Source organism: Aquarana catesbeiana, linkage group LG03, assembly GCF_042186555.1.
Source record: "Aquarana catesbeiana isolate 2022-GZ linkage group LG03, ASM4218655v1, whole genome shotgun sequence".
Taxonomy (NCBI): domain Eukaryota; kingdom Metazoa; phylum Chordata; class Amphibia; order Anura; family Ranidae; genus Aquarana; species Aquarana catesbeiana.
Window position 1 is genome coordinate 644,920,061 of NC_133326.1, and position 20,457 is coordinate 644,940,517.

The following is a 20,457-nucleotide window of genomic DNA, read 5'->3' on the forward strand; positions in this document are numbered from 1 at the left end:
CTGGGAGCGTATGTGTTTGAACAGCTATGCTGCTGAGAAAAGACCAAGGTGGAAGGATTTGGGGCCTTTGTTGAAAGTTCGCTAGATAACATGCCTGAACTGGAGCCCAGGTAAGCTGCCATAGACAAGGGTTGTTGGGAAACAGTTGGTCAAGCAATCACCTTCAGCCACCTTTATTTCTGGCAGATTCCAGGAGCCTAGAAAGGGGGAAGTTAGGACATTTCATCTCTCTGAGCCAGTGAGCATTCCCGGCAGATGTGCATAAAGACTGCCCTATTGGCAGCTCAAAGGCCTCATAGGTAAGTGAAAGGCACCGCCCGAACAGGGACTTGAACCCTGGACCCTCAGATTAAAAGTCTGATGCTCTACCGACTGAGCTATCCGGGCTCTCAAAGCTCCTCCTCCATAGCGGTCCAAGCTGCTTGAATCTTGACATGTATGGTGGAAAAAGACCATTCAGCCAAGGGGACCGGGTGCCTGAAAGCACAAGTATTTGGCTTGCCCAGGCTGGCCAATCGTCCTCTCCCGTTTAATTTTCTAGGACAGGTTGAAGATAAAAGGGAGAATCTAACCTGCAACCATGCAGATAGGGTCCAGTCCGGTACAGGTGGAGAACGCCTAAAGTTTCTGCCTTAGTTTTACCTACAGTTCAATGCTCTTTGACCGGAAACAAGGGCCTTGCAAAAAGACACCGCCCGAAAGGCTTCCTTAACCCTGGACCAACACGCTTCCAGTATTCTTAATCAGTGACTGGGTTACAAATAAAGACAGTTCACCTTGAGCCTCATGTTGCCAGGTCCAGCAGAAGAAACCCAGGCAAAAAAACGAGGTAGAGTCCACTCTGGATTACAGGCAAGTGAAGAACGAGCGGCGCGTGCCAATCACTGATTGTTCTACCCAGGCTGCGTGATGACACAAAAGCTCTCTATGGTGTCAATGGGCCCGTGACTCACTTTCTCAACTCTAACGCATCTCAGTCTGCATGTAAGAAGCCGTCACTTATCTGCTGTTGAAAACACATTGCTCAGTCTCCTCAGAGACTCTCAAAAATTGCCAGTGCTGACTGTATTTCAAGTCATCGTGGCGGGGTATTGGGAAAAGTTTTCAATTAGCAATAATCACGCCTCACTCTATCGAAAAGCCAGTGGCGTGTAAAACACACCTCAAAAACTTCCACCCGGTGCCAAAAAAAAGTGCCCACACATAGAGAGTGAAACACAAAAAAGTGCAACGGGTGTACAGAGTCCTCCACTAGGGAAGGACCTTACCCTGATCCCCCGGGGCGTTAGGCTCCAGACAGGGACTGAGGTACTCAGACAAAGGGTCCATCTGGCCGAAACCAGGTGGACCCCCACAACTGGAAGGTCTGCCGAAGCAGACCGACCCAAGTACAGTGGGGCTCCCCCGAAGGGAGACCCCTCAAAGGAGAGGGCGAACCAAGCCAAAAGGCCTATGTCCACCCCCTCCCAAGACTTTCAGAGTAGGCCCGAGGACCCACACCCTACTCGCCACACAGTGACAAAACGTGTATACAAAGACAACCAAAAAAAGACAAAAAGGTGACAAACAGGGGTAAAAGAAAGAGTGGGGAAGATAGTGAGATGGGAGAGTGAAAGTGGCCATTGTGCTATACAATGGCCGGCCCTCCGGCCAGGCATAAAAATTTCCCCTGGTCCTGGCCAAAAGGCCCGGCCCAAGAGGCAGGTGCGAAAAACGTGTGTTGTGGTGAAGTGACCATGGTGCCATAAAATCAAGTGCTTTCACACCGTGACTATACGGCACCCCTGAACTGCCACTTCAGGGGCACATTCACCACTGGCTTTTCGAAAAAGCCCTGACCCACAGCCCAGACCACAGCAGCCCCCACCCCAGGCAGAAAGGTATGGAGTTCTGGAAGCTTGGAGAAAGCCCTTGCCATCAGGCTTCACCGTCGTTCCATCCCTCCTACCTAATTACATTTGGGAAATACTGGCCGCTCCCCCGGTGGGAGCAAGGGGAGCCAGCGTTCTCTCCCAAATAACTGTCCAGAGCTAGAGCTGCCCCAATCCAGGCCAGAAGGCCAGGATCCCGACCCTCCGCCAAGACCGAATGGTTCTCCGTCCCCATCAGAAGGCTTCCCTTTCGTCTACAAACCGCTCCGGGTTACTTTCACTCCAGCAGGTTTTGCATAGCAACCGCAATCCCATCTCTATCTCGCCATAGATCAGGGACAGAAGCAAGCGCCACCTCCTGGAAACTGATAAGAAAAGATACTAGATTTGATCTTAGCCAAAGGGCCGAGAAGCAATTAGCAATAATCACTCTATCGAAAAGCCAGTGGCGTGCAAAACACACCTCAAAAACTTCCACCCGGTGCCAAAAAAAAGTGCCCACACATAGAGAGTGAAACACAAAAACGTGCAACGGGTGTACAGAGTCCTCCACTAGGGAAGGACCTTACCCTGATCCCCCGGGGCGTTAGGCTCCAGACAGGGACTGAGGTACTCAGACAAAGGGTCCATCCGGCCGAAACCAGGCGGACCCCCACAACTGGAAGGACTGCCGAAGCAGACCAACCCAAGTACAGTGGGGCTCTCCCGAAGAGAGACCCCTCAAAGGAGAGGGCGAACCAAGCCAAAAGGCCTATGTCCACCCCCTCCCAAGACTTTCAGAGTAGGCCCGAGGACCCACACCCTACTCGCCACACAGTGACAAAACGTGTATACAAAGACAACCAAAAAAAAAGACAAAAAGGTGACAAACAGGGGTAAAAGAAAGAGTGGGGAAGATAGTGAGATGGGAGAGTGAAAGTGGCCATTGTGCTATACAATGGCCGGCCCTCCGGCCAGGCATAAAAATTTCCACTGGTCCTGGCCAAAAGGCCCGGCCCAAGAGGCAGGTGCGAAAAACGTGTGTTGTGGTGAAGTGACCATGGTGCCATAAAATCAAGTGCTTTCACACCGTGACTATACGGCACCCCTGAACTGCCACTTCAGGGGCACATTCACCACTGGCTTTTCGAAAAAGCCCTGACCCACAGCCCAGACCACAGCAGCCCCCACCCCAGTCAGAAAGGTATGGAGTTCTGGAAGCTTGGAGAGAGCCCTTGCCATCAGGCTTCACCGTCGTTCCGCCCCTCCTACCTAATTACATTTGGGAAATACTGGCCGCTCCCCCGGTGGGAGCAAGGGGAGCCAGCGTTCTCTCCCAAATAACTGTCCAGAGCTAGAGCTGCCCCAATCCAGGCCAGAAGGCCAGGATCCCGACCCTCCGCCAAGACCGAATGGTTCTCCGTCCCCATCAGAAGGCTTCCCTTTCGGCTACAAACCGCTCCGGGTTACCTTCACTCCAGCAGGTTTTGCATAGCAACCGCAATCCCATCTCTATCTCGCCATAGATCAGGGACAGAAGCAAGCGCCACCTCCTGGAAACTGATAAGAACAGATACTAGATTCGATCTTAGCCAAAGGGCCGAGAAGCAATTAGCAATAATCACTCTCTATCGAAAAGCCAGTGGCGTGCAAAACACACCTCAAAAACTTCCACCCGGTGCCAAAAAAAAGTGCCCACACATAGAGAGTGAAACACAAAAAAGTGCAACGGGTGTACAGAGTCCTCCACTAGGGAAGGACCTTACCCTGATCCCCCGGGGCGTTAGGCTCCAGACAGGGACTGAGGTACTCAGACAAAGGGTCCATCCGGCCGAAACCAGGCGGACCCCCACAACTGGAAGGACTGCCGAAGCAGACCAACCCAAGTACAGTGGGGCTCTCCCGAAGAGAGACCCCTCAAAGGAGAGGGTGAACCAAGCCAAAAGGCCTATGTCCACCCCCTCCCAAGACTTTCAGAGTAGGCCCGAGGACCCACACCCTACTCGCCACACAGTGACAAACGTGTATACAAAACAACCAAAAAAAGGACAAAAAGGTGACAAACAGGGGTAAAAGAAAGAGTGGGGAAGATAGTGAGATGGGAGAGTGAAAGTGGCCATTGTGCTATACAATGGCCGGCCCTCCGGCCAGGCATAAAAATTTCCCCTGGTCCTGGCCAAAAGGCCCGGCCCAAGAGGCAGGTGCGAAAAACATGTGTTGTGGTGAAGTGACCATGGTGCCATAAAATCAAGTGCTTTCACACCGTGACCATACGGCACCCCTGAACTGCCACTTCAGGGGCACATTCACCACTGGCTTTTCGAAAAAGCCCTGACCCACAGCCCAGACCACAGCAGCCCCCACCCCAGGCAGAAAGGTATGGTGTTCTGGAAGCTTGGAGAGAGCCCTTGCCATCAGGCTTCACCGTCGTTCCGTCCCTCCTACCTAATTACATTTGGGAAATACTGGCCGCTCCCCCGGTGGGAGCAAGGGGAGCCAGCGTTCTCTCCCAAATAACTGTCCAGAGCTAGAGCTGCCCCAATCCAGGCCAGAAGGCCAGGATCCCGACCCTCCGCCAAGACCGAATGGTTCTCCGTCCCCATCAGAAGGCTTCCCTTTCAGCTACAAACCGCTCCGGGTTACCTTCACTCCAGCAGGTTTTGCATAGCAACCGCAATCCCATCTCTATCTCGCCATAGATCAGGGACAGAAGCAAGCGCCACCTCCTGGAAACTGATAAGAACAGATACTAGATTCGATCTTAGCCAAAGGGCCGAGAAGCAATTAGCAATAATCACGCCTCAGTTGAACCTCATTGGCTATGATACTGCCACTGCGCAAAGCTAACCAAATCAGTGCCTGCCAACATCTGCCCTTCCTTGGAGGAGAAATTGACATTGAGGAGAGACACATAAGTGTCATCCAGTGGGCCGCTGAGCATTCTGGGACTTGGCATGTTAATGAGACAGGGACGATGCCTAAGTGGGCATTGTTTACCCACTGAATAGTGTTAGCATTTGAAAGAACTAAGGAGAATCTAAAGGGACAGGGCCCTAGATGTCAGATGCGTTTCTCCCACAGCAGTCCTGAAAGGCCACTGGGAGCGTATGTGTTTGAACAGCTATGCTGCTGAGAAAAGACCAAGGTGGAAGGATTTGGGGCCTTTGTTGAAAGTTCGCTAGATAACATGCCTGAACTGGAGCCCAGGTAAGCTGCCATAGACAAGGGTTGTTGGGAAACAGTTGGTCAAGCAATCACCTTCAGCCACCTTTATTTCTGGCAGATTCCAGGAGCCTAGAAAGGGGGAAGTTAGGACATTTCATCTCTCTGAGCCTGTGAGCATTCCCGGCAGATGTGCATAAAGACTGCCCTATTGGCAGCTCAAAGGCCTCATAGGTAAGTGAAAGGCACCGCCCGAACAGGGACTTGAACCCTGGACCCTCAGATTAAAAGTCTGATGCTCTACCGACTGAGCTAACCGGGCTCTCAAAGTCTCTCCATAGCGGTCCAAGCTGCTTGAATCTTGACACGTATGGTGGAAAAAGACCATTCAGCCAAGGGGACCGGGTGCCTGAAAGCACAAGTATTTGGCTTGCCCAGGCTGGCCAATCGTCCTCTCCCGTTTAATTTTCTAGGACAGGTTGAAGATAAAAGGGAGAATCTAACCTGCAACCATGCAGATAGGGTCCAGTCCGGTACAGGTGGAGAACGCCTAAAGTTTCTGCCTTAGTTTTACCTACAGTTCAATGCTCTTTGACCGGAAACAAGGGCCTTGCAAAAAGACACCGCCCGAAAGGCTTCCTTAACCCTGGACCAACACGCTTCCAGTATTCTTAATCAGTGACTGGGTTACAAATAAAGACAGTTCACCTTGAGCCTCATGTTGCCAGGTCCAGCAGAAGAAACCCAGGCAAAAAAACGAGGTAGAGTCCACTCTGGATTACAGGCAAGTGAAGAACGAGCGGCGCGTGCCAATCACTGATTGTTCTACCCAGGCTGCGTGATGACACAAAAGCTCTCTATGGTGTCAATGGGCCCGTGACTCACTTTCTCAACTCTAACGCATCTCAGTCTGCATGTAAGAAGCCGTCACTTATCTGCTGTTGAAAACACATTGCTCAGTCTCCTCAGAGACTCTCAAAAATTGCCAGTGCTGACTGTATTTCAAGTCATTGTGGCGGGGTATTGGGAAAAGTTTTCAATTAGCAATAATCACGCCTCAGTTGAACCTCATTGGCTATGATACTGCCACTGCGCAAAGCTAACCAAATCGGTGCCTGCCAACATCTGCCCTTCCTTGGAGGAGAAATTGACATTGAGGAGAGACACATAAGTGTCATCCAGTGGGCCGCTGAGCATTCTGGGACTTGGCATGTTAATGAGACAGGGACGATGCCTAAGTGGGCATTGTTTACCCACTGAATAGTGTTAGCATTTGAAAGAACTAAGGAGAATCTAAAGGGACAGGGCCCTAGATGTCAGATGCGTTTCTCCCACAGCAGTCCTGAAAGGCCACTGGGAGCGTATGTGTTTGAACAGCTATGCTGCTGAGAAAAGACCAAGGTTGAAGGATTTGGGGCCTTTGTTGAAAGTTCGTTAGATAACATGCCTGAACTGGAGCCCAGGTAAGCTGCCATAGACAAGGGTTGTTGGGAAACAGTTGGTCAAGCAATCACCTTCAGCCACCTTTATTTCTGGCAGATTCCAGGAGCCTAGAAAGGGGGAAGTTAGGGCATTTCATCTCTCTGAGCCAGTGAGCATTCCCGGCAGATGTGCATAAAGACTGCCCTATTGGCAGCTCAAAGGCCTCATAGGTAAGTGAAAGGCACCGCCCGAACAGGGACTTGAACCCTGGACCCTCAGATTAAAAGTCTGATGCTCTACCGACTGAGCTATCCGGGCTCTCAAAGCTCCTCCTCCATAGCGGTCCAAGCTGCTTGAATCTTGACATGTATGGTGGAAAAAGACCATTCAGCCAAGGGGACCGGGTGCCTGAAAGCACAAGTATTTGGCTTGCCCAGGCTGGCCAATCGTCCTCTCCCGTTTAATTTTCTAGGACAGGTTGAAGATAAAAGGGAGAATCTAACCTGCAACCATGCAGATAGGGTCCAGTCCGGTACAGGTGGAGAACGCCTAAAGTTTCTGCCTTAGTTTTACCTACAGTTCAATGCTCTTTGACCGGAAACAAGGGCCTTGCAAAAAGACACCGCCCGAAAGGCTTCCTTAACCCTGGACCAACACGCTTCCAGTATTCTTAATCAGTGACTGGGTTACAAATAAAGACAGTTCACCTTGAGCCTCATGTTGCCAGGTCCAGCAGAAGAAACCCAGGCAAAAAAACGAGGTAGAGTCCACTCTGGATTACAGGCAAGTGAAGAACGAGCGGCGCGTCAATGGGCCCGTGACTCACTTTCTCAACTCTAACGCATCTCAGTCTGCATGTAAGAAGCCGTCACTTATCTGCTGTTGAAAACACATTGCTCAGTCTCCTCAGAGACTCTCAAAAATTGCCAGTGCTGACTGTATTTCAAGTCATCGTGGCGGGGTATTGGGAAAAGTTTTCAATTAGCAATAATCACTCTATCGAAAAGCCAGTGGCGTGCAAAACACACCTCAAAAACTTCCACCCGGTGCCAAAAAAAAGTGCCCACACATAGAGAGTGAAACACAAAAACGTGCAACGGGTGTACAGAGTCCTCCACTAGGGAAGGACCTTACCCTGATCCCCCGGGGCGTTAGGCTCCAGACAGGGACTGAGGTACTCAGACAAAGGGGTCCATCCGGCCGAAACCAGGCGGACCCCCACAACTGGAAGGACTGCCGAAGCAGACCAACCCAAGTACAGTGGGGCTCTCCCGAAGAGAGACCCCTCAAAGGAGAGGGCGAACCAAGCCAAAAGGCCTATGTCCACCCCCTCCCAAGACTTTCAGAGTAGGCCCGAGGACCCACACCCTACTCGCCACACAGTGACAAAACGTGTATACAAAGACAACCAAAAAAAAGACAAAAAGGTGACAAACAGGGGTAAAAGAAAGAGTGGGGAAGATGGTGAGATGGGAGAGTGAAAGTGGCCATTGTGCTATACAATGGCCAGCCCTCCGGCCAGGCATAAAAATTTCCCCTGGTCCTGGCCAAAAGGCCCGGCCCAAGAGGCAGGTGCGAAAAACGTGTGTTGTGGTGAAGTGACCATGGTGCCATAAAATCAAGTGCTTTCACACCGTGACTATATGGCACCCCTGAACTGCCACTTCAGGGGCACATTCACCACTGGCTTTTCGAAAAAGCCCTGACCACCCAGCCCAGACCACAGCAGACCCCACCACAGACAGGAAGGATATGGAGATCAGGAAGCCGGAAAGAGCCCTTTACCATCAGGCTCTGCCGTCGCTCCCATCACTCCTCCTAATTACATTCGGGAAGTACTTGCCACTCCCTCCCCCCCTTGCAAGGCAGGAGTAAGCGTTCTCTCCCAAATAACTGTCTGGAGCTAGATCCACCCCAATCCAGGCCAGAAGGCCAGGGTCCCGACCCTCTGGTTCAGACCCCGTGATTCTCCATCCCCATCAGAAGGCTTCCCTTTCGGCTACAAACCGCTCCAGGTCACCTTCACTCCAGCAGGTTTTGCATAGCAACCGCAATCCCATCTCTATTTCGCCATAGATCAGGGACGGAAGCAAGCGCCACCTCCTGGAAACTGATAAGAATAGATACTACACTTGATCTTCGCCAAAAGGCCGAGAAGCAATTAGCAATAATCACTCTCTATCGAAAAGCCAGTGGCGTGCAAAACACACCTCAAAAACTTCCACCCGGTGCCAAAAAAAAGTGCCCACACATAGAGAGTGAAACACAAAAACGTGCAACGGGTGTACAGAGTCCTCCACTAGGGAAGGACCTTACCCTGATCCCCCGGGGCGTTAGGCTCCAGACAGGGACTGAGGTACTCAGACAAAGGGTCCATCCGGCCGAAACCAGGCGGACCCCCACAACTGGAAGGACTGCCGAAGCAGACCAACCCAAGTACAGTGGGGCTCTCCCGAAGAGAGACCCCTCAAAGGAGAGGGCGAACCAAGCCAAAAGGCCTATGTCCATCCCCTCCCAAGACTTTCAGAGTAGGCCCGAGGACCCACACCCTACTCGCCACACAGTGACAAAACGTGTATACAAAGACAACCAAAAAAAAAAAGACAAAAAGGTGACAAACAGGGGTAAAAGAAAGAGTGGGGAAGATAGTGAGATGGGAGAGTGAAAGTGGCCATTGTGCTATACAATGGCCGGCCCTCCGGCCAGGCATAAAAATTTCCCCTGGTCCTGGCCAAAAGGCCCGGCCCAAGAGGCAGGTGCGAAAAACGTGTGTTGTGGTGAAGTGACCATGGTGCCATAAAATCAAGTGCTTTCACACCGTGACTATACGGCACCCCTGAACTGCCACTTCAGGGGCACATTCACCACTGGCTTTTCGAAAAAGCCCTGACCACCCAGCCCAGACCACAGCAGCCCCCACCACAGACAGGAAGGATATGGAGATCAGGAAGCCGGAAAGAGCCCTTTACCATCAGGCTCTGCCGTCGCTCCCATCACTCCTCCTAATTACATTCGGGAAGTACTTGCCACTCCCTCCCCCCCTTGCAAGGCAGGAGTAAGCGTTCTCTCCCAAATAACTGTCTGGAGCTAGATCCGCCCCAATCCAGGCCAGAAGGCCAGGGTCCCGACCCTCTGGTTCAGACCCCGTGGTTCTCCATTGCCATCAGAAGGCTTCCCTTTCGGCTACAAACCGCTCCAGGTCACCTTCACTCCAGCAGGTTTTGCATAGCAACCGCAATCCCATCTCTATTTCGCCATAGATCAGGGACGGAAGCAAGCGCCACCTCCTGGAAACTGATAAGAATAGATACTACACTTGATCTTCGCCAAAAGGCCGAGAAGCAATTAGCAATAATCACGCCTCAGTTGAACCTCATTGGCTATGATACTGCCACTGCGCAAAGCTAACCAAATCAGTGCCTGCCAACATCTGCCCTTCCTTGGAGGAGAAATTGACATTGAGGAGAGACACATAAGTGTCATCCAGTGGGCCGCTGAGCATTCTGGGACTTGGCATGTTAATGAGACAGGGACGATGCCTAAGTGGGCATTGTTTACCCACTGAATAGTGTTAGCATTTGAAAGAACTAAGGAGAATCTAAAGGGACAGGGCCCTAGATGTCAGATGCGTTTCTCCCACAGCAGTCCTGAAAGGCCACTGGGAGCGTATGTGTTTGAACAGCTATGCTGCTGAGAAAAGACCAAGGTGGAAGGATTTGGGGCCTTTGTTGAAAGTTCGCTAGATAACATGCCTGAACTGGAGCCCAGGTAAGCTGCCATAGACAAGGGTTGTTGGGAAACAGTTGGTCAAGCAATCACCTTCAGCCACCTTTATTTCTGGCAGATTCCAGGAGCCTAGAAAGGGGGAAGTTAGGACATTTCATCTCTCTGAGCCAGTGAGCATTCCCGGCAGATGTGCATAAAGACTGTCCTATTGGCAGCTCAAAGGCCTCATAGGTAAGTGAAAGGCACCGCCCGAACAGGGACTTGAACCCTGGACCCTCAGATTAAAAGTCTGATGCTCTACCGACTGAGCTATCCGGGCTCTCAAAGCTCCTCCTCCATAGCGGTCCAAGCTGCTTGAATCTTGACATGTATGGTGGAAAAAGACCATTCAGCCAAGGGGACCGGGTGCCTGAAAGCACAAGTATTTGGCTTGCCCAGGCTGGCCAATCGTCCTCTCCCGTTTAATTTTCTAGGACAGGTTGAAGATAAAAGGGAGAATCTAACCTGCAACCATGCAGATAGGGTCCAGTCCGGTACAGGTGGAGAACGCCTAAAGTTTCTGCCTTAGTTTTACCTACAGTTCAATGCTCTTTGACCGGAAACAAGGGCCTTGCAAAAAGACACCGCCCGAAAGGCTTCCTTAACCCTGGACCAACACGCTTCCAGTATTCTTAATCAGTGACTGGGTTACAAATAAAGACAGTTCACCTTGAGCCTCATGTTGCCAGGTCCAGCAGAAGAAACCCAGGCAAAAAAACGAGGTAGAGTCCACTCTGGATTACAGGCAAGTGAAGAACGAGCGGCGCGTGCCAATCACTGATTGTTCTACCCAGGCTGCGTGATGACACAAAAGCTCTCTATGGTGTCAATGGGCCCGTGACTCACTTTCTCAACTCTAACGCATCTCAGTCTGCATGTAAGAAGCCGTCACTTATCTGCTGTTGAAAACACATTGCTCAGTCTCCTCAGAGACTCTCAAAAATTGCCAGTGCTGACTGTATTTCAAGTCATCGTGGCGGGGTATTGGGAAAAGTTTTCAATTAGCAATAATCACGCCTCACTCTATCGAAAAGCCAGTGGCGTGCAAAACACACCTCAAAAACTTCCACCCGGTGCCAAAAAAAAGTGCCCACACATAGAGAGTGAAACACAAAAACGTGCAACGGGTGTACAGAGTCCTCCACTAGGGAAGGACCTTACCCTGATCCCCCGGGGCGTTAGGCTCCAGACAGGGACTGAGGTACTCAGACAAAGGGTCCATCCGGCCGAAACCAGGCGGACCCCCACAACTGGAAGGACTGCCGAAGCAGACCAACCCAAGTACAGTGGGGCTCTCCCGAAGAGAGACCCCTCAAAGGAGAGGGCGAACCAAGCCAAAAGGCCTATGTCCACCTCCTCTCAAGACTTTCAGAGTAGGCCCGAGGACCCACACCCTACTCGCCACACAGTGATAAAACGTGTATACAAAGACAACCAAAAAAAAAGACAAAAAGGTGACAAACAGGGGTAAAAGAAAGAGTGGGGAAGATAGTGAGATGGGAGAGTGAAAGTGGCCATTGTGCTATACAATGGCCGGCCCTCCGGCCAGGCATAAAAATTTCCTCTGGTCCTGGCCAAAAGGCCCGGCCCAAGAGGCAGGTGCGAAAAACATGTGTTGTGGTGAAGTGACCATGGTGCCATAAAATCAAGTGCTTTCACACCGTGACTATACGGCACCCCTGAACTGCCACTTCAGGGGCACATTCACCACTGGCTTTTCGAAAAAGCCCTGACCACCCAGCCCAGACCACAGCAGACCCCACCACAGACAGGCAGGATATGGAGATCAGGAAGCCGGAAAGAGCCCTTTACCATCAGGCTCTGCCGTCGCTCCCATCACTCCTCCTAATTACATTCGGGAAGTACTTGCCACTCCCTCCCCCCCTTGCAAGGCAGGAGTAAGCGTTCTCTCCCAAATAACTGTCTGGAGCTAGATCCGCCCCAATCCAGGCCAGAAGACCAGGGTCCCGACCCTCTGGTTCAGACCCCGTGGTTCTCCATCCCCATCAGAAGGCTTCCTTTTCGGCTACAAACCGCTCCAGGTCACCTTCACTCCAGCAGGTTTTGCATAGCAACCGCAATCCCATCTCTATTTCGCCATAGATCAGGGACGGAAGCAAGCGCCACCTCCTGGAAACTGATAAGAATAGATACTACACTTGATCTTCACCAAAAGGCTGAGAAGCAATTAGCAATAATCACGCCTCAGTTGAACCTCATTAGCTATGATACTGCCACTGCGCAAAGCTAACCAAATCAGTGCCTGCCAACATCTGCCCTTCCTTGGAGGAGAAATTGACATTGAGGAGAGACACATAAGTGTCATCCAGTGGGCCGCTGAGCATTCTGGGACTTGGCATGTTAATGAGACAGGGACGATGCCTAAGTGGGCATTGTTTACCCACTGAATAGTGTTAGCATTTGAAAGAACTAAGGAGAATCTAAAGGGACAGGGCCCTAGATGTCAGATGCGTTTCTCCCACAGCAGTCCTGAAAGGCCACTGGGAGCGTATGTGTTTGAACAGCTATGCTGCTGAGAAAAGACCAAGGTGGAAGGATTTGGGGCCTTTGTTGAAAGTTCGCTAGATAACATGCCTGAACTGGAGCCCAGGTAAGCTGCCATAGACAAGGGTTGTTGGGAAACAGTTGGTCAAGCAATCACCTTCAGCCACCTTTATTTCTGGCAGATTCCAGGAGCCTAGAAAGGGGGAAGTTAGGACATTTCATCTCTCTGAGCCAGTGAGCATTCCCGGCAGATGTGCATAAAGACTGCCCTATTGGCAGCTCAAAGGCCTCATAGGTAAGTGAAAGGCACCGCCCGAACAGGGACTTGAACCCTGGACCCTCAGATTAAAAGTCTGATGCTCTACCGACTGAGCTATCCGGGCTCTCAAAGCTCCTCCTCCATAGCGGTCCAAGCTGCTTGAATCTTGACATGTATGGTGGAAAAAGACCATTCAGCCAAGGGGACCGGGTGCCTGAAAGCACAAGTATTTGGCTTGCCCAGGCTGGCCAATCGTCCTCTCCCGTTTAATTTTCTAGGACAGGTTGAAGATAAAAGGGAGAATCTAACCTGCAACCATGCAGATAGGGTCCAGTCCGGTACAGGTGGAGAACGCCTAAAGTTTCTGCCTTAGTTTTACCTACAGTTCAATGCTCTTTGACCGGAAACAAGGGCCTTGCAAAAAGACACCGCCCAAAAGGCTTCCTTAACCCTGGACCAACACGCTTCCAGTATTCTTAATCAGTGACTGGGTTACAAATAAAGACAGTTCACCTTGAGCCTCATGTTGCCAGGTCCAGCAGAAGAAACCCAGGCAAAAAAACGAGGTAGAGTCCACTCTGGATTACAGGCAAGTGAAGAACGAGCGGCGCGTGCCAATCACTGATTGTTCTACCCAGGCTGCGTGATGACACAAAAGCTCTCTATGGTGTCAATGGGCCCGTGACTCACTTTCTCAACTCTAACGCATCTCAGTCTGCATGTAAGAAGCCATCACTTATCTGCTGTTGAAAACACATTGCTCAGTCTCCTCAGAGACTCTCAAAAATTGCCAGTGCTGACTGTATTTCAAGTCATCGTGGCGGGGTATTGGGAAAAGTTTTCAATTAGCAATAATCACGCCTCAGTTGAACCTCATTGGCTATGATACTGCCACTGCGCAAAGCTAACCAAATCAGTGCCTGCCAACATCTGCCCTTCCTTGGAGGAGAAATTGACATTGAGGAGAGACACATAAGTGTCATCCAGTGGGCCGCTGAGCATTCTGGGACTTGGCATGTTAATGAGACAGGGACGATGCCTAAGTGGGCATTGTTTACCCACTGAATAGTGTTAGCATTTGAAAGAACTAAGGAGAATCTAAAGGGACAGGGCCCTAGATGTCAGATGCGTTTCTCCCACAGCAGTCCTGAAAGGCCACTGGGAGCGTATGTGTTTGAACAGCTATGCTGCTGAGAAAAGACCAAGGTGGAAGGATTTGGGGCCTTTGTTGAAAGTTCGCTAGATAACATGCCTGAACTGGAGCCCAGGTAAGCTGCCATAGACAAGGGTTGTTGGGAAACAGTTGGTCAAGCAATCACCTTCAGCCACCTTTATTTCTGGCAGATTCCAGGAGCCTAGAAAGGGGGAAGTTAGGGCATTTCATCTCTCTGAGCCAGTGAGCATTCCCGGCAGATGTGCATAAAGACTGCCCTATTGGCAGCTCAAAGGCCTCATAGGTAAGTGAAAGGCACCGCCCGAACAGGGACTTGAACCCTGGACCCTCAGATTAAAAGTCTGATGCTCTACCGACTGAGCTATCCGGGCTCTCAAAGCCTCTCCATAGCGGTCCAAGCTGCTTGAATCTTGACACGTATGGTGGAAAAAGACCATTCAGCCAAGGGGACCGGGTGGCTGAAAGCACAAGTATTTGGCTTGCCCAGGCTGGCCAATCGTCCTCTCCCGTTTAATTTTCTAGGACAGGTTGAAGATAAAAGGGAGAATCTAACCTGCAACCATGCAGATAGGGTCCAGTCCGGTACAGGTGGAGAACGCCTAAAGTTTCTGCCTTAGTTTTACCTACAGTTCAATGCTCTTTGACCGGAAACAAGGGCCTTGCAAAAAGACACCGCCCGAAAGGCTTCCTTAACCCTGGACCAACACGCTTCCAGTATTCTTAATCAGTGACTGGGTTACAAATAAAGACAGTTCACCTTGAGCCTCATGTTGCCAGGTCCAGCAGAAGAAACCCAGGCAAAAAAACGAGGTAGAGTCCACTCTGGATTACAGGCAAGTGAAGAACGAGCGGCGCGTGCCAATCACTGATTGTTCTACCCAGGCTGCGTGATGACACAAAAGCTCTCTATGGTGTCAATGGGCCCGTGACTCACTTTCTCAATTCTAACGCATCTCAGTCTGCATGTAAGAAGCCGTCACTTATCTGCTGTTGAAAACACATTGCTCAGTCTCCTCAGAGACTCTCAAAAATTGCCAGTGCTGACTGTATTTCAAGTCATCGTGGCGGGGTATTGGGAAAAGTTTTCAATTAGCAATAATCACTCTATCGAAAAGCCAGTGGCGTGCAAAACACACCTCAAAAACTTCCACCCGGTGCCAAAAAAAAGTGCCCACACATAGAGAGTGAAACACAAAAACGTGCAACGGGTGTACAGAGTCCTCCACTAGGGAAGGACCTTACCCTGATCCCCCGGGGCGTTAGGCTCCAGACAGGGACTGAGGTACTCAGACAAAGGGTCCATCCGGCTGAAACCAGGCGGACCCCCACAACTGGAAGGACTGCCGAAGCAGACCAACCCAAGTACAGTGGGGCTCTCCCAAAGAGAGACCCCTCAAAGGAGAGGGCAAACCAAGCCAAAAGGCCTATGTCCACCCCCTCCCAAGACTTTCAGAGTAGGCCCGAGGACCCACACCCTACTCGCCACACAGTGACAAAACGTGTATACAAAGACAACCAAAAAAAAGACAAAAAGGTGACAAACAGGGGTAAAAGAAAGAGTGGGGAAGATAGTGAGATGGGAGAGTGAAAGTGGCCATTGTGCTAAACAATGGCCGGCCCTCCGGCCAGGCATAAAAATTTCCCCTGGTCCTGGCCAAAAGGCCCGGCCCAAGAGGCAGGTGCGAAAAACGTGTGTTGTGGTGAAGTGACCATGGTGCCATAAAATCAAGTGCTTTCACACCGTGACTATACGGCACCCCTGAACTGCCACTTCAGGGGCACATTCACCACTGGCTTTTCGAAAAAGCCCTGACCACCCAGCCCAGACCACAGCAGACCCCACCACAGACAGGAAGGATATGGGGATCAGGAAGCCGGAAAGAGCCCTTTACCATCAGGCTCTGCCGTCGCTCCCATCACTCCTCCTAATTACATTCGGGAAGTACTTGCCACTCCCTCCCCCCCTTGCAAGGCAGGAGTAAGCTTTCTCTCCCAAATAACTGTCTGGAGCTAGATCCGCCCCAATCCAGGCCAGAAGGCCAGGGTCCCAACCCTCTGGTTCAGACCCCGTGGTTCTCCATCCCCATCAGAAGGCTTCCCTTTTGGCTACAAACCGCTCCAGGTCACCTTCACTCCAGCAGGTTTTGCATAGCAACCGCAATCCCATCTCTATTTCGCCATAGATCAGGGACGGAAGCAAGCGCCACCTCCTGGAAACTGATAAGAATAGATACTACACTTGATCTTCGCCAAAAGGCCGAGAAGCAATTAGCAATAATCACGCCTCAGTTGAACCTCATTGGCTATGATACTGCCACTGCGCAAAGCTAACCAAATCAGTGCCTGCCAACATCTGCCCTTCCTTGGAGGAGAAATTGACATTGAGGAGAGACACATAAGTGTCATCCAGTGGGCCGCTGAGCATTCTGGGACTTGGCATGTTAATGAGACAGGGACGATGCCTAAGTGGGCATTGTTTACCCACTGAATAGTGTTAGCATTTGAAAGAACTAAGGAGAATCTAAAGGGACAGGGCCCTAGATGTCAGATGCGTTTCTCCCACAGCAGTCCTGAAAGGCCACTGGGAGCGTATGTGTTTGAACAGCTATGCTGCTGAGAAAAGACCAAGGTGGAAGGATTTGGGGCCTTTGTTGAAAGTTCGCTAGATAACATGCCTGAACTGGAGCCCAGGTAAGCTGCCATAGACAAGGGTTGTTGGGAAACAGTTGGTCAAGCAATCACCTTCAGCCACCTTTATTTCTGGCAGATTCCAGGAGCCTAGAAAGGGGGAAGTTAGGGCATTTCATCTCTCTGAGCCAGTGAGCATTCCCGGCAGATGTGCATAAAGACTGCCCTATTGGCAGCTCAAAGGCCTCATAGGTAAGTGAAAGGCACCGCCCGAACAGGGACTTGAACCCTGGACCCTCAGATTAAAAGTCTGATGCTCTACCGACTGAGCTATCCGGGCTCTCAAAGCTCCACCTCCATAGCAGTCCAAGCTGCTTGAATCTTGACATGTATGGTGGAAAAAGACCATTCAGCCAAGGGGACCGGGTGCCTGAAAGCACAAGTATTTGGCTTGCCCAGGCTGGCCAATCGTCCTCTCCCGTTTAATTTTCTAGGACAGGTTGAAGATAAAAGGGAGAATCTAACCTGCAACCATGCAGATAGGGTCCAGTCCGGTACAGGTGGAGAACGCCTAAAGTTTCTGCCTTAGTTTTACCTACAGTTCAATGCTCTTTGACCGGAAACAAGGGCCTTGCAAAAAGACACCGCCCGAAAGGCTTCCTTAACCCTGGACCAACACGCTTCCAGTATTCTTAATCAGTGACTGGGTTACAAATAAAGACAGTTCACCTTGAGCCTCATGTTGCCAGGTCCAGCAGAAGAAACCCAGGCAAAAAAACGAGGTAGAGTCCACTCTGGATTACAGGCAAGTGAAGAACGAGCGGCGCGTGCCAATCACTGATTGTTCTACCCAGGCTGCGTGATGACACAAAAGCTCTCTATGGTGTCAATGGGCCCGTGACTCACTTTCTCAACTCTAACGCATCTCAGTCTGCATGTAAGAAGCCGTCACTTATCTGCTGTTGAAAACACATTGCTCAGTCTCCTCAGAGACTCTCAAAAATTGCCAGTGCTGACTGTATTTCAAGTCATCGTGGCGGGGTATTGGGAAAAGTTTTCAATTAGCAATAATCACTCTATCGAAAAGCCAGTGGCGTGCAAAACACACCTCAAAAACTTCCACCCGGTGCCAAAAAAAAGTGCCCACACATAGAGAGTGAAACACAAAAACGTGCAACGGGTGTACAGAGTCCTCCACTAGGGAAGGACCTTACCCTGATCCCCCGGGGCGTTAGGCTCCAGACAGGGACTGAGGTACTCAGACAAAGGGTCCATCTGGCCGAAACCAGGCGGACCCCCACAACTGGAAGGACTGCCGAAGCAGACCAACCCAAGTACAGTGGGGCTCTCCCGAAGAGAGACCCCTCAAAGGAGAGGGCGAACCAAGCCAAAAGGCCTATGTCCACCCCCTCCCAAGACTTTCAGAGTAGGCCCGAGGACCCACACCCTACTCGCCACACAGTGACAAACGTGTATACAAAACAACCAAAAAAAGGACAAAAAGGTGACAAACAGGGGTAAAAGAAAGAGTGGGGAAGATAGTGAGATGGGAGAGTGAAAGTGGCCATTGTGCTATACAATGGCCGGCCCTCCGGCCAGGCATAAAAATTTCCCCTGGTCCTGGCCAAAAGGCCCGGCCCAAGAGGCAGGTGCGAAAAACGTGTGTTGTGGTGAAGTGACCATGGTGCCATAAAATCAAGTGCTTTCACACCGTGACTATACGGCACCCCTGAACTGCCACTTCAGGGGCACATTCACCACTGGCTTTTCGAAAAAGCCCTGACCCACAGCCCAGACCACAGCAGCCCCCACCCCAGGCAGAAAGGTATGGAGTTCTGGAAGCTTGGAGAGTGCCCTTGCCATCAGGCTTCACCGTCGTTCCGTCCCTCCTACCTAATTACATTTGGGAAATACTGGCCGCTCCCCCGGTGGGAGCAAGGGGAGCCAGCGTTCTCTCCCAAATAACTGTCCAGAGCTAGAGCTGCCCCAATCCAGGCCAGAAGGCCAGGATCCCGACCCTCCGCCAAGACCGAATGGTTCTCCGTCCCCATCAGAAGGCTTCCCTTTCGGCTACAAACCGCTCCGGGTTACCTTCACTCCAGCAGGTTTTGCATAGCAACCGCAATCCCATCTCTATCTCGCCATAGATCAGGGACAGAAGCAAGCGCCACCTCCTGGAAACTGATAAGAACAGATACTAGATTCGATCTTAGCCAAAGGGCCGAGAAGCAATTAGCAATAATCACTCTATCGAAAAGCCAGTGGCGTGCAAAACACACCTCAAAAACTTCCACCCGGTGCCAAAAAAAAGTGCCCACACATAGAGAGTGAAACACAAAAACGTGCAACGGGTGTACAGAGTCCTCCACTAGGGAAGGACCTTACCCTGATCCCCCGGGGCGTTAGGCTCCAGACAGGGACTGAGGTACTCAGACAAAGGGTCCATCCGGCCGAAACAAGGCGGACCCCCACAACTGGAAGGACTGCCGAAGCAGACCAACCCAAGTACAGTGGGGCTCTCCCGAAGAGAGACCCCTCAAAGGAGAGGGTGAACCAAGCCAAAAGGCCTATGTCCACCCCCTCCCAAGACTTTCAGAGTAGGCCCGAGGACCCACACCCTACTCGCCACACAGTGACAAAACGTGTATACAAAGACAACCAAAAAAAAGACAAAAAGGTGACAAACAGGGGTAAAAGAAAGAGTGGGGAAGATAGTGAGATGGGAGAGTGAAAGTGGCCATTGTGCTATACAATGGCCGGCCCTCCGGCCAGGCATAAAAATTTCCCCTGGTCCTGGCCAAAAGGCCCGGCCCAAGAGGCAGGTGCGAAAAACGTGTGTTGTGGTGAAGTGACCATGGTGCCATAAAATCAAGTGCTTTCACACCGTGACTATACGGCACCCCTGAACTGCCACTTCAGGGGCACATTCACCACTGGCTTTTCGAAAAAGCCCTGACCACCCAGCCCAGACCACAGCAGACCCCACCACAGACAGGAAGGATATGGAGATCAGGAAGCCGGAAAGAGCCCTTTACCATCAGGCTCTGCCGTCGCTCCCATCACTCCTCCTAATTACATTCGGGAAGTACTTGCCACTCCCTCCCCCCCTTGCAAGGCAGGAGTAAGCGTTCTCTCCCAAATAACTGCCTGGAGCTAGATCCGCCCCAATCCAGGCCAGAAGGCCAGGATCCCGACCCTCCGCCAAGACCGAATGGTTCTCCGTCCCCATCAGAAGGCTTCCCTTTCGGCTACACACCGCTCCGGGTTACCTTCACTCCAGCAGGTTTTGCATAGCAACCGCAATCCCATCTCTATCTCGCCATAGATCAGGGACAGAAGCAAGCGCCACCTCCTGGAAACTGATAAGAACAGATACTAGATTCGATCTTAGCCAAAGGGCCGAGAAGCAATTAGCAATAATCACGCCTCAGTTGAACCTCATTGGCTATGATACTGCCACTGCGCAAAGCTAACCAAATCAGTGCCTGCCAACATCTGCCCTTCCTTGGAGGAGAAATTGACATTGAGGAGAGACAGATAAGTGTCATCCAGTGGGCCGCTGAGCATTCTGGGACTTGGCATGTTAATGAGACTTGAACCCTGGACCCTCAGATTAAAAGTCTGATGCTCTACCGACTGAGCTATCCGGGCTCTCAAAGCTCCTCCTCCATAGCGGTCCAAGCTGCTTGAAT

The 20,457-nt window shown here is 51.3% G+C and overlaps 10 non-coding genes and 11 pseudogenes across 10 annotated transcripts; all 21 read right to left on the bottom strand.

Annotated features, from left to right (window-relative positions):
* Positions 1-314: 314 nt before the first annotated feature.
* Positions 315-387, bottom strand: TRNAK-UUU (transfer RNA lysine (anticodon UUU)). Its single transcript has one exon. It is a non-coding gene; the product is annotated as a tRNA-Lys (tRNA).
* Positions 388-1,028: 641 nt separating this feature from the next.
* On the bottom strand, positions 1,029-1,171 carry LOC141135294 (U4 spliceosomal RNA). Its single transcript, XR_012243567.1, has one exon. It is a non-coding gene; the product is annotated as a U4 spliceosomal RNA (small nuclear RNA).
* A 2,158-nt stretch (positions 1,172-3,329) lies between these two features.
* On the bottom strand, positions 3,330-3,462 carry LOC141136013 (U2 spliceosomal RNA; annotated as a pseudogene).
* A 1,168-nt stretch (positions 3,463-4,630) lies between these two features.
* LOC141135417 (U4 spliceosomal RNA) lies at positions 4,631-4,695 on the bottom strand (annotated as a pseudogene).
* Positions 4,696-5,972: 1,277 nt separating this feature from the next.
* LOC141135261 (U4 spliceosomal RNA) lies at positions 5,973-6,113 on the bottom strand. Its single transcript, XR_012243542.1, has one exon. It is a non-coding gene; the product is annotated as a U4 spliceosomal RNA (small nuclear RNA).
* A 566-nt stretch (positions 6,114-6,679) lies between these two features.
* On the bottom strand, positions 6,680-6,752 carry TRNAK-UUU (transfer RNA lysine (anticodon UUU)). Its single transcript has one exon. It is a non-coding gene; the product is annotated as a tRNA-Lys (tRNA).
* A 583-nt stretch (positions 6,753-7,335) lies between these two features.
* LOC141135608 (U4 spliceosomal RNA) lies at positions 7,336-7,457 on the bottom strand (annotated as a pseudogene).
* A 1,006-nt stretch (positions 7,458-8,463) lies between these two features.
* Positions 8,464-8,596, bottom strand: LOC141135909 (U2 spliceosomal RNA; annotated as a pseudogene).
* A 1,179-nt stretch (positions 8,597-9,775) lies between these two features.
* On the bottom strand, positions 9,776-9,840 carry LOC141135352 (U4 spliceosomal RNA; annotated as a pseudogene).
* A 566-nt stretch (positions 9,841-10,406) lies between these two features.
* TRNAK-UUU (transfer RNA lysine (anticodon UUU)) lies at positions 10,407-10,479 on the bottom strand. The gene has a single exon. It is a non-coding gene; the product is annotated as a tRNA-Lys (tRNA).
* A 641-nt stretch (positions 10,480-11,120) lies between these two features.
* On the bottom strand, positions 11,121-11,263 carry LOC141135304 (U4 spliceosomal RNA). The gene has a single exon (XR_012243575.1). It is a non-coding gene; the product is annotated as a U4 spliceosomal RNA (small nuclear RNA).
* Positions 11,264-12,383: 1,120 nt separating this feature from the next.
* On the bottom strand, positions 12,384-12,448 carry LOC141135488 (U4 spliceosomal RNA; annotated as a pseudogene).
* A 566-nt stretch (positions 12,449-13,014) lies between these two features.
* On the bottom strand, positions 13,015-13,087 carry TRNAK-UUU (transfer RNA lysine (anticodon UUU)). Its single transcript has one exon. It is a non-coding gene; the product is annotated as a tRNA-Lys (tRNA).
* A 641-nt stretch (positions 13,088-13,728) lies between these two features.
* Positions 13,729-13,869, bottom strand: LOC141135117 (U4 spliceosomal RNA). The gene has a single exon (XR_012243412.1). It is a non-coding gene; the product is annotated as a U4 spliceosomal RNA (small nuclear RNA).
* Positions 13,870-14,435: 566 nt separating this feature from the next.
* On the bottom strand, positions 14,436-14,508 carry TRNAK-UUU (transfer RNA lysine (anticodon UUU)). The gene has a single exon. It is a non-coding gene; the product is annotated as a tRNA-Lys (tRNA).
* Positions 14,509-15,146: 638 nt separating this feature from the next.
* Positions 15,147-15,268, bottom strand: LOC141135609 (U4 spliceosomal RNA; annotated as a pseudogene).
* A 1,133-nt stretch (positions 15,269-16,401) lies between these two features.
* On the bottom strand, positions 16,402-16,466 carry LOC141135353 (U4 spliceosomal RNA; annotated as a pseudogene).
* A 566-nt stretch (positions 16,467-17,032) lies between these two features.
* On the bottom strand, positions 17,033-17,105 carry TRNAK-UUU (transfer RNA lysine (anticodon UUU)). Its single transcript has one exon. It is a non-coding gene; the product is annotated as a tRNA-Lys (tRNA).
* A 641-nt stretch (positions 17,106-17,746) lies between these two features.
* LOC141135610 (U4 spliceosomal RNA) lies at positions 17,747-17,868 on the bottom strand (annotated as a pseudogene).
* A 997-nt stretch (positions 17,869-18,865) lies between these two features.
* On the bottom strand, positions 18,866-18,998 carry LOC141136015 (U2 spliceosomal RNA; annotated as a pseudogene).
* A 1,173-nt stretch (positions 18,999-20,171) lies between these two features.
* LOC141135418 (U4 spliceosomal RNA) lies at positions 20,172-20,236 on the bottom strand (annotated as a pseudogene).
* Between the last annotated feature and the right edge of the window lie 221 nt (positions 20,237-20,457).